Below are 11,449 nucleotides of genomic sequence, written 5' to 3'. Positions count from 1 at the left end.
ACTGAAATAAGTTGGTATAATTACTTAATCCGACTGGAGTACGTTTGGCGAAGAGACATGCAACAGAGAGCGTCATTATATTGTTATGATGGGTGCTGGGCTAACATGATATCAAAAGGAATAATAAAAAGTAAAGGCCCGAAACTAACAGCAAGGGAAACGATTTGTTTAAGATTAATAAAACAAAAGTGACGCTTTAGTCATGTCTTAATGAGACAATGGGTATGAGTTGTGACCAAGATGACATGGATGTGGAGTTTAAACAGACCAGACTGCTCTATATCAACCAGTAAATCAATCTGCTGGCCTTTTCTCATGACCAAGCTCAATTACCAAGTTATTTTTCTTAAACGCTTACTATTTTAAGCAAACCCTTCATTATCTTGTGACTCACTTTAGACTTTATAAATGCGTCAATTAAAATTACTCCAGTATTTTAATTTTAATATATGTATATGAGAGAATCCAAAAGTTAATTATCTTTGAAAAAATTTCTTCAATTTTAATTTTACCACAAAAGGTATTTTTTTAAGTTTTTTTTTATTCTTCTTTGGTAAATTTTAGGTAGTAAAAATAATAATTTTCTTGAAAATATTGAAAAAAAAAAAAAAGAATTTGACCGTTCTGTTTGTACTTGCCAGACCAAATATTAACAATCCACTTGCTGGTACGTATTTAATTATATTCAAAAGATGTATGTATTGAAATAAGACAAACTAAACAAATTTTAGCAGATCGGCATTACTGATCAGCAGCTTTTTATTTTCACTTTTATCTCAGCACGCACAAGGTATTACCAAATTGTACTCTAGACTTTCAACTCAACTCTGGTTATTTTGGAGGAAACGCAATAACGTTTAAGCCTTTTGAAGGCTGCCGTCACTGAATTTTTTGAAGAAAACAAAACAAATAAATTGTTTTTAATACAAGCGTAGGAAAATTCCAAACAAAATTATTAAAAATGATGAATAAAGCCTTTGAAAAAATGTAAATAATATTTGGCGATAGTTTGTACAAAAGAGCAGATCGAAAAATTAGCATGGTACCTGATGTAAGCCCCGAAGGGTTTGCGGAGGAGGTGTGTCGATAACCAGGCCCAGAGTACCCTTAAAGTTTATGTGATCCTGTGTCCATATACACACCAGGTTGGACCAAGAGCTTCGAAATCTCTTTTGGCTGGCATGATACACGCCTGTATGTTAAAATTCAACTTTGATCAGCAGGTATGTATGAATGTATACATATTACATATCCTTATACGTAAAAGTTAACTTCTCAGCGCCTCCAGATAGTCTTGTGACCGTGAGAGAGACTTTTTAAATTCCCACAAATCTCATATCAATAATTCAATATGTTTTATTTTAATTAGCGACAACGTGTATGGCTGGCAGTTAATGTGTTAAGGTCATAATAAAATTAAATTAATAAATATACTGCTTATAAAGTGGGGGACCAACGCTGAGATGACTCTCTTTTGCACAACACGTGTCCAGACTACCAAATAAAATCCAGCCTGGGATACAGACCTATATATGAATTCTAATTTATAATTTTACCACGACCAGAGCACGTGTTTATCTTCAGCTTCAGAGGAAGAACATCTCAGACTTATTCTGCAAAACCACTTCACCGGATATGCTCCATTTTTGTCATCCTTGCTGACAATATGTTCCGCAACCACTTTACACACTGCAACCATTTATTGTTTAATTATTTATTTGTCAGAAAATTATTGACTTGGTGTATTATTATATTTATTGTTAATTTGGTGTAAGTATTTTTATTTCAAGTTTTTGATATACGTATCGACGTTCTAATTAACAAATTGTCTAACTCCATTTTAGAGCGTCTTCCATTTGTACGAAAAAAAACAATTAGTTCAAAATTTAATATCACTTTAAAAAACCATTTAATATCATTAATATCTAATAAAGGTATAATATTTTGGTTTGAATCATTCAAATAATTTATAATTGGACTATTGCTACATCAAAATATTAAAAAATCACCCTCTAAAAAATAAGGAGTTAGACAAATTGCTAATTAGACCGTCGATATGTCGATTTGCGAGGCATTAGTTGGTCTGACATTAATGCTAAGCGAATTTAGAGGTAATATTAAATATTATTGTGGTTGAATTTTATAGCTTTTATATTGTATAGTTACTATGTGTAATTTTCGACTATTGTATAATTATGTATATTTATGTCTTGTACTGTACAGAGCCTAAAGAAGCTGAGAAAATACAGCGAAACTAATTCATTGATCCATATCCCTCTAAAATCTTTACATCTTATATGTTTATGTTGGATGTTAACAGTCATAATTATTATTTATTATATTAAAAATTAATTCTTACAGTTTTACCAAATTAGTATCACCAGATATGCTGCAGAGTAAGATAGTAGAGAAAGAAACTCTACTGCTCGTAGAGGGGGAGGACGGAAGGGATGGGAGACATCGCTCTGGAAGGGGCTTCATTCATAAATGCTTGGTGAGGCGTCAATGGATGCGCCTGTAACCAACCTCGACAGAATTTCTTCTCTCTTGCTCTCATTCCAGGACTTATTTCCCGAGCTTTTTTATCTTTTTCTCCCTCCAATTTAAACAGCCGACTCTTTCATCATCTTCTTCTTCTTCTTCTTCTTCTTCTTCTTCTTCTTCTTCCCTTTCTCATCTCCGAAGAACCAAACCAAACTGCTCGACCAAATTCTTCAAAATAAAATCCCTTATCAATTTATATTTTTAAAAGTTTAAACTATAAAGTAGTAAGTACATTTATGTTGTTATTATACGCGCAGGCTATGAAATGTTTATTTAAATTATTTGCTCCAGCTCGTGACGATAAAAGAAAAGCAGGAGGGTCTGGTATGCGAAAAACGAGACGCCGGATGTGTGACATCATCTGTACGTATGTTATGACCACTCATGTGTATTTTTACTCACTGATAAACAAATTTTTGCTATTTATTTATATTAATAAATAATTTAAATTCAGTTTAAAGGGTTTCTTCCTTGATGATCTGACAGTTAAAATTATCCAGAAGGTATGCGTGCGAGTCAGCATTATGTCTTTCTTTCTCTGATTGGTCTTGTAGACAATATTTGTAGCATATATCCCCTTCATCATCATCATCATCATCATCAGTATCATAATCCTCAGTCTGAGGTGGTTTTTGGTATGTGACTGTGCATACACGGCTTATGTACCTACTGTACAAATAAAGAAAAAAAAAGAGTCTACCAAACGAAAAACGCTAAAAAATAAGACCAAGACTAAAATACCAAGAAGAAAAATAAGACCAAGAATAAGAATAAGAGGATGAAAAAAAAATAAGATAAAAAAACTATCGAGTGTGGACCCGCTAGGGACTTGAAACAGCTCGTGGGTGTGGGAATGCTATGTGCCAATGTACCTACTCTACTCATCCTATCGGTCTTCTTTATTATTATTTTTCTTTACCACATTTAAATCCATCAGGTACACACCACCAGCTACTCTTTATATTTACAAATAAGTTTAATTATTTTTATTTTATTTTATTGATATCCTTAAACGCAGACTAAATTAAAAATCCCACATAAATTACACTATCAACACCTTAACATTTAACTTGGTAATTAAAAATTTATTCAGATATTATTTTATCATCAGTCGGAGCCGACTATTTTTTTTTACAATCTCCTACTTACATGCATACATTTTAAATTTAAATATATCTTTAAATAATTTACAACTATTGCTGTTTATTATCATTATTATTTATCTGGTAAGCCGCAATAAAATTGTTTCCGGGATAGTATGCAGAACCACTTCCCATAAATAAAACTTTTGTTGCAATTATAATAATATATATATTGAATTAAAATTAATAACAACAATATTTGTAGATGTATTTATGAATGTGTGTGTGTAAGTATGAATGGTTTATTCCAAGAATGAATGAGCCTCATGTTTTCGGAGCGCACAGTACTTGTAATATAGCTTAGGACTCGTTTTATATTATAAGTATATATGTGGCATATTGGGTTTAGCTTGGCACAAGATGTAAGCCGAAACCAGTACAGCAAATAGTTTAATCTTACACCTTGATATAAAACAATACAATCACAGTTGGAGTAATTTACCGTAACAGTATACAGAAAAACCTTGAACAGAGTGTCATCATTCCGAGAATCGGATAATTTATAAGCTATTGCGCCTAAATTTTGTCACGCTTTGTCTTCTAAAATTTATAATTACCAAGCATATGGTGGTGTCTGGATGTGAAAACGCAATAAAACCCCAGCCGTTTTGTTAGAAGAGAGTATTGGTTTAAATGTACACACTAAGAGTGTCTAAAAAATTAAAAGCCCCGGCGGTGTGTGAGTCTCAGCCGGAAGTTTGGACTTTAAATTGTCAGCTAGACTCTGACATCACGTGGCGCTAAAGCGGATGAGATGTTACTTCTGTTGTTGGTAGTTTTTAAAGAGAAAGCCCTCTGCTCCTCATTTAGTATCTTTGGGTTAGGTAGCCTCGCATAGCATCAGGATGATCAGGATCAGCAAACCTGAAAAAGGCCAGGAATGAGAAGACGAATAAAAAAACTCGGATCGAGAAGATGAAGAAGTGAAAAAGAATAAGAAATACGAAAGGAGGCTCGAGCAATAACCGAGGGCTACGGGCAAATAAACAATAAGAAAGACAGACGAGAGAATGGAGGTTGTTGGCGATGGCGATGGCGGTAACGGCAGTCCAACTAAAACAAGAGGCTCTGCTTGGTTGGTTAGTTGCTCTTTTGGTATTATATGGCCTTTGCCCGGTCTTATTCTCAGGAAAGGATTCTTGGAAGTGCCGACCGTCCTAAAGTTGCTCTCCTCTTGTCTAGGATCAACGATCCAACGATCCAAAGGCTCCAAAGGCTCCAAAGGCTCCAAAGGCTCCAAAGGCTCCCTGCTACTACTTGCTTACTTATTTTTATTCTTATTCTTGTTGGCAAAGCTCACCGCGACCTTTTATACGTAAACATCTCTCACAACAATTATTATTTCGGGTGGACCGAATTCTCGGGCTTAATAAATACAAGGACACTGCTTTTTAATAAATTCTCTCGAGTTCTGGTTACTTTGCTCTATCGTATAACCAACGGAAGCTGTTATCAAGCGATAAAGTATCTTTGTGTGCTGATATAACTCTCGAGAAAAGAGTATCATAATAATAATAGTTGTATTATTATTATTACTTATACAAATAGCTCATACATATGTCTGACGTCTGTATATATATATAATATCAATGGGTGTGGTCCAAGTAATCGTTATGTAATAAATCATTGTTCATGTAATGATACTTGGTCAATAATTTAAATAACCGATTGGCTTTGGTTACTCCGTCAGAATCAGACGATTAAAGCGTCAACAACTACCTAATAGCCCTTTTGAGATTATCCGGTGAAAGACGGGCAGCTCGTGCTACACTCTACACTAGTACATACTTCTGATGTACTGAGAAACAGTCTATACATATATATTAGCTGGTTTGAGTTGTCTGAAAACGAGATTCCGATGGTGGACTGCATCCCAAGCAGTTCGACCAAAAACTCATTTGCTTTACAGCATCATTTAGACATACACACATCTGAGATAACATGTGAAGCTTATATAAAGACAAGCTGGCTATTTCAGACGACTAGTTAGAGTTGATTTTTGACACTTGTTTGGGTATGAGGCGCGAGAAGTAAAACACTTCCGCAATTTTATACCGGCAAAGAGAATGCCAAAAATTGAATGTCTTGAATTCCGAGTTTGACTGGTAAAAAACGAAAAAAAAAAAAAAAAAAAAGATTAAACTCGGATAAAACATTTAAAGGGCCGCAATGACAAACACTGGGAACTTGGAGGTACTGGACCCAGCCACAAAAGAACGACTCTGGTCAGTATATCAGTGTTTGTGTATAAGTGGGTATTGAGAATTGAATTTGGTATTAAATTCACAGCGAGATTCCACTATTGACGACACCAAATCCGGCTGTACCGATCGATGAACCAGCATATCATCGACTATCTTTCTTTTGATCAAACATTTCACAAAATCAATTATACCCAAACACTTACTTCAATACTAAGAACTTGATCGTTCTGCAAATTAATTTGTACATGGGTTAAACACAACTTTTTACCCAACACAAACGTCATTCTTATATACTCTTTAAATTATTTTAAATCACTACACATATCCCATAATGTGTACTTCATTTTATGGTTTCTCAGGTATAGCATATGTCACTGAAGTTTTTTTTTTTTCTTCAGAATCTAGTCAATGACTAAAGAAAAAATATTGTATTACATTTTAGTAAAAATGGTAAAAATGGTAACCTTGAAAATCAAAAGAAGAATTTTTCACAATCCGGTTTACTTAAATGGTTTCCTTTTATAATTTGAATTTTAGCGCTATACTACAACTACTACCTCATGTTAAATTTGACATCATTCAAGTGCCCAAAATTCAATATGTTCAAGAGCTTAAGTATCGACCTTTCTGCAGTGTCTTGCAGAGCCCAGTCAATAGAATTTTACGGCTATTTACAGCCTTCTTCCTGGTGCCTTTTTATTATCTTAAAACGCAAAGGAAAAGCCATATCCTGGTGATTGTCTCGGCGTAGCGGTTTTTCTGCACAGTAGAGGAAATCGTCTTCAATGCTGAAGAAAAAAATAACAATAATACTTAAAAGATTTATTGAATTATTGATAAAACAATGACTGATCAGGATGACGTTGTGTTATCTAAAAGTGGCTCGGAATTTAGCTCGGAATAGTTGGGTTTGGTGGTGTGGGGCGTTCCCACCCTTGAGACCTAAAGACCCGCGGTCTTACTCTCATGACCAAATACAGAGGCTAGCCCTCTACTCAACTTGCTCACTCTTGACTTGCTCTTAAGTTGCCCTCCAGCAGCACGAAATAAAGAACCCATGCAGTCGCGAGTGTTTTTGCTGGTGGACGGTTCCAACCCGTCCTCTTCCTCATCCTTCATCCTTTCATATACTTCACATCACCAGCAACAGCCAAGTGCTAGCTTCATCTTAACTTCATCCTTCTTTCTCTTCATCATCATCATCATCATCATCATCATCATCATCTCCTCATCGTCTGCTGATGCGTGGCTTCTTTTACTGCGTTCCAGGGGTCCCAATCGCTCAACGATTCCCATCATCAGGGCAAAGGCATCATGAGTTTAATCAAAAATTTCGGTAAAATCGTGTGAAACAATTGCATTGGTTTTTTTAAAAATCATTTCATATATGCTCAACTTGGACTGTAACTTTTTGTCCAACTTTTTTAGCTGCTACACATTTAAATGCCTATTTTGTTATTATTGCAACATATCCAGAGGTGTATGATGGAATGCCAGCGGATATGGTAGTCCAAGGTCAGACCAAAAGCAACCGATCATCAACTGCTGGATCTTTGCCACGGAGTTTATTACTATACAGCGAGTACTTAACTTGCCACTTATTATTTCCAACTGTTTAGTCAGGACTGGACTTACTCCATTATCGACGCCTTGGTAGCCCTATTTAGCATCACAATAACAATGTAATTTTATTATCATAAAATTTACGTACAGAAAACAGTGTAGTGAGCTTTCTCCTGGTTATCTCAAAATTTAACTCAACCAGACCTCTGTTGATTCGTCGGGCTTCCATTAAACTCAACATTCAATTTTATTAACACTTGTAGCAACACCTGTTGTCAATAATCAATAACAATAACTGTTTATTAACAACTATTCTCTCCAACAATATAAATAATAACAATAAGAAGATACCCTCGACTACCAAAAAACTGATGGAATTTTATTGGTTTTTATTGATCTGTATACGTTTAAAGTTTTTCCATAATGTTCTTAAGAGCATGGCATATCAGAGTAGCCGAGTCTTGACATAACACAGGCCCTGATGTCTCCGTAATTGTACTCCAACTCCCAGGTGGTCGTCTCGTCTGGAAATATGTTTGTATTTCATTCTTCTTGCTGTTAAAAATCTATAAAATAATAACTACATTTTATTAATTTGTAGAGTTAACATTTTTAGAAAAAAAACTTTACTTTCATTTATAATCATCCAAATTATGTACAAAGGTGCGAAAGTGCTGGAACATGAAAAAAAAAAAAAAAAAATATTAAAAGCAATTCAGGTCAGCAATGATCGATTATTACAAACTATATGGAAGAATTTTGTTGGGTAAAATTTGAGCACCAACTGCGAGTACATATAAAATAATGGTAAATAATAAAATAAACAATGTATTAAATTGCTAACAGTCTTTTCACTTAGCTTATATATGCTGTGGCCTAAATTTTAACAAGAAAATTATTTTAACAAATTTATATTTTGCAATTTAGGACTTTCAACACACATTTATTATCTGTAATTTTTAGTTATTTGCTTTATTGAACTGTGGCTAATTTTAAAATCAAATATTATTACCTTTTTTTATTTAATAATTATACATTATTGCCAATAAAAAGTATTTGATGCTAAAATACTTATAGAGTAGTCTGGGTGGATTTTAATCCAAAAAATTAAATATGGGGGCGTTGATATTTGAAAAAAAAAAAATAATCATAAATATAAAGCAATAATAAATAGTAAATTTTGCATCACGGGTGTCGTGAACCCGATTATGGTGACTATAACGTGGAAGTGGAAGTAGAAGCGGAATATATTATTAAATTGCATCGTCTGGACTCTTAAAAACTAAACGGAAACGAGTGTGGGAGGTCAAAGGCTACGAACTGATAATGACGTCATTGAGTTTAAGTGCCTGGCTTTTTTTCATTTATCGTACAATTATTATCAGGTCCAATAGGCTACTCGAGATACTAATGCAATAATTGTACACACCAGAATGCTATAGGTATGTGCGATTAGATACATATTTGATTTGATAATAAAAATGTTTTTTAGAAAATACGTTCAAATATTTTGAAGGTCATGGTGTTTTACACCTACCCCTTGATATTAAGAAAACTTTTATTGTAAAAGCACTATCAAGAGTGTAAAGATCTATACAATGCTAAACAAACTAGAACTAGATTTAAGTAGACATCACTTCCTAAAATTAATAAAAGGATCAGTGTAAAGAACGCTTACTATGTTGCAATCAAATATTTTAACCTTTTACCTAATAATCTTAAGTTATTAAATTATAGTAAAAAAACGCTAAACTATAAGATAAAAGATTGGATTAAGAATCTGTCATAGTAATAATACAAGAAATTTGTGCAATATTAACATTTCTCAAACTATTTATGCATTTTGTATTTTTTTTATGTATATTCTTAAATATTTTGTATAAATAGGAAGATTTATATAATATCTAGCTCTATGTACAGATGCTCTTGCATCTTTATAGACTTGTATGCTAGAAAATAAATAAAAAAAAAAAAAAAAAATTAACAACAGTTGTACTACTGAAACAATAATTAGAGTCTCTATTAAGTTAAAGATAGCTAGGGTAGGTACAAGGTATATATAGTACCTCTATCTATAAAAAGAAAAAAGTAAGCATATCCGAGTAGCATAACTAAAGTGACTTCCTTGAACGGAGAAAATCTACCGAGCGTATCAACGTAGTGAGCACCATCCAGAACATTCACGGTCTAGTGGAATTAAATACGAGAACGTAAATTTGCTCCAGTTGTTCGGTATTTAAATACCCTCGGTTTAATATCTATTGACCTTGGTTATTTTTGACGTGGATAATGATAATAGTTGGACCCATCGATCTACAAATGACATCACGGCTTAGCTGTCGATAATATATACACATATGTGTATTTTTATAGATCGCTAGACCTGATAATAACTGTAAGTGTGTTATACTTTTTTCTTTTTGTAAAAATACAATAATATAATATGATGTTAAAGATATATCCGAAATCGGGACACGGATCGCACGCGACGTTCAAGGAGCATAATAACTTGGGCTGCCCTTACATCCGGCGAAGGGTCTAACCAACGCAAATATAAAGGAATTGCGTGTACTATCATAAATGTAGTCCAGAGAAACTTGTCCTACGTATAGTAGTAAAATCATAAAACGCAAACGACGCGTGAGTTTTTGCCACGCATAGACCATTTTTCCCCACTATCTGATACCATAAATCTTCCTAGATAGCAAAAGGGCTGATAGACCATGATACTATTGTATAAATGAGGGTATAATAGTTTAAATATGTGTGCTTATTCTTTCTATTCTCATTATTATCCTCAGGTAGCTTCGTCCATTCTGTACTCTAGACTTTTATTTTTGTAGAAAAGAAAATAAAGGAAAGTATTGTGTTTGAAGGAAGAAAACACTGAATAAGACCCCAGTCTTTGTGGTGATGTTAAAGAGAAACCCAACGGAATTTTCCAGGGCTTTGAAAAAGGTCTACAGGATACTGCCCAGGCAGTTCAAGTGATTCCTTGGAAAAGCCGTCAAAGTGCCGATCTATTCTCAGCAAAACTCTCAAAATATATTATTATTTGGAAAATTTATTTTTTAAATATAACATACAATCGAAAATTACCTAAATTTATTATGAAAATTAAATTAGCCGACATTTGAAAATTTTGATAATTTATTTTATTGAAAAATAATTTATAAAAAATTAAAACAAAAATTTTCACATGTAGAAAATTTTAAAAATTATCCGTGGAATTTTTTAAAAATATTTTTTTTAGTTCTAATTTTTAATTAAAAAAAAAAAAAATCAAAAATTTTTTGAGTCTCGGCTAATTTAATTTTCAAAATTTATTCATATATAATTAACAAATAATTTTACAATGAGTCGTTGATAAATTTAAACTCTAAAATTCATAAGATAATTTAAAGTCTAGTTCTTTCAGTAAAAGAATGACATTTTACATTTTGGGTTTTTTTTTTTTTTTTCAGGTAGTAGAAGATTAAAACTTAAAACTTTAAAAGCAGCTTATTATTATTATTACTTTTATTTACGACTGCATTTATTTTAAAATTCTCATCTGCTGTATAAATGACATCTACTAATTTCAGAATGACAATGCGTAAAAATCAAAAATAAATCTAACCTCAAAAAAGTAAGAATTGAAAAATATTAAAAAAAAAAATAACACGAAAGTTAGCCGACAATAAACAATTTTTGATTTTTTTTTATTAATTAAATTAAGACTAAAATAATATTTTTAAAAAATTGCACGTGTAATTTTTCAAACTTTCTGTATGTGAAATTTTTTCTTTTAATTTTTTTAAAAATAATTTTTCAATGAAACAAATTATAAAAATTTTTGAGATGTCGGCTAATTTAATTTTCATAAGTTAGTCGACGTTTTTAATTTTTTAATTCTTAAATTAGAACTAAAAAATATTTTTTAAAAATTGCACTTTTAGTTTTTCGAGTTTTTTTTACAAATGAAAATTTTTTAAATAAAAAAAAATTGTAAAAATT

General features: G+C 32.4%; 1 long non-coding RNA gene across 5 annotated transcripts; it reads left to right on the top strand.

The window, feature by feature from the left end:
• Positions 1-544: 544 nt before the first annotated feature.
• LOC123271589 lies at positions 545-10,489 on the top strand. 5 transcript variants are annotated; one of them, XR_006510917.1, is made up of 11 exons: positions 545-667; positions 843-1,223; positions 1,370-1,742; positions 2,362-2,911; positions 7,160-7,226; positions 7,319-7,987; positions 8,055-8,260; positions 8,839-8,895; positions 9,487-9,848; positions 9,909-10,199; positions 10,297-10,489. It is a non-coding gene; the product is annotated as an uncharacterized LOC123271589 (long non-coding RNA). The 5 variants fall into 5 exon arrangements; XR_006510916.1 differs by having other exon boundaries at positions 545-1,223; positions 2,362-2,768; positions 2,836-2,911; XR_006510919.1 differs by having other exon boundaries at positions 545-1,223; positions 2,362-2,494.
• The last annotated feature ends 960 nt before the right edge of the window (positions 10,490-11,449 follow it).

The sequence above is a fragment of the Cotesia glomerata genome, linkage group LG9, assembly GCF_020080835.1.
Source record: "Cotesia glomerata isolate CgM1 linkage group LG9, MPM_Cglom_v2.3, whole genome shotgun sequence".
NCBI classification, from domain to species: Eukaryota; Metazoa; Arthropoda; class Insecta; order Hymenoptera; family Braconidae; genus Cotesia; species Cotesia glomerata.
The sequence above is the reverse complement of the archived record's forward strand: the minus strand, read 5'-3'. Positions and strand labels throughout refer to the sequence as shown.